The sequence below is a fragment of the Gavialis gangeticus genome, unplaced genomic scaffold, assembly GCF_001723915.1.
Source record: "Gavialis gangeticus isolate Ggan-Ray unplaced genomic scaffold, GavGan_comp1, whole genome shotgun sequence".
NCBI lineage: Eukaryota > Metazoa > Chordata > Crocodylia > Gavialidae > Gavialis > Gavialis gangeticus.
This window is the reverse complement of record NW_017729018.1, coordinates 11,165,008-11,165,555: the sequence shown is the minus strand read 5'-3', so window position 1 is coordinate 11,165,555 and position 548 is coordinate 11,165,008. Positions and strand designations below refer to the sequence as shown.

The 548-nt window shown below is 48.0% G+C and overlaps 1 long non-coding RNA gene across 1 annotated transcript in view; it reads left to right on the top strand.

Moving 5' to 3' along the window:
- The window catches only part of LOC109294908, an 11,706-nt gene that overhangs the window by 4,242 nt on the left and 6,916 nt on the right, over positions 1-548 (top strand). The window lies entirely within an intron of this gene.

Below are 548 nucleotides of genomic sequence, written 5' to 3'. Positions count from 1 at the left end.
TTTTTTTTTTTTTTTTTTTTTGCCTTCGACAAGCCGCTGCCTCTGGATTCTTTATAAACAACGTAAATTTTGGTAATGATGCATTTTTGGGGTTTTTTTGGTATTTAAAAAAAAAGAAGGTTTTTTTAAATTAGATCATCTGTAAAGAATGGCAGCGTCAGGCCTGTTCCTCTACACGCTGCATGTCCGTGGTCTTAACAATGCTCCAGCGCCTCGGTTTCTCTTTCTGGGGGGGAAGGGGGCATGAAACCCCACGTTAACGGGACGTGGTGTTCGATGGGATGAGAAACGGTGCAGGAGGAGCCAAGGGTTGTTGGCTCTTAATGCATCTCAACCAGTCCCTTTGCTTTCTTTTGTTACTGGGATCCTTGAACCTGTTGCTTTAACGAGCAGGAGGGCCAGTTGCCATCCTGGTTTAGAAGAAGGAGGGGCCAGTGGCTGATTTCTCTGCCACCGGCTGTCTGTGTGGCCCTGGTCAAGTCACTTGGGGGGGGCGGGTCTTGGTTCCTTGTCAAGGAAATGAAGCAGCGCTGTACTGCCTGGCTCGT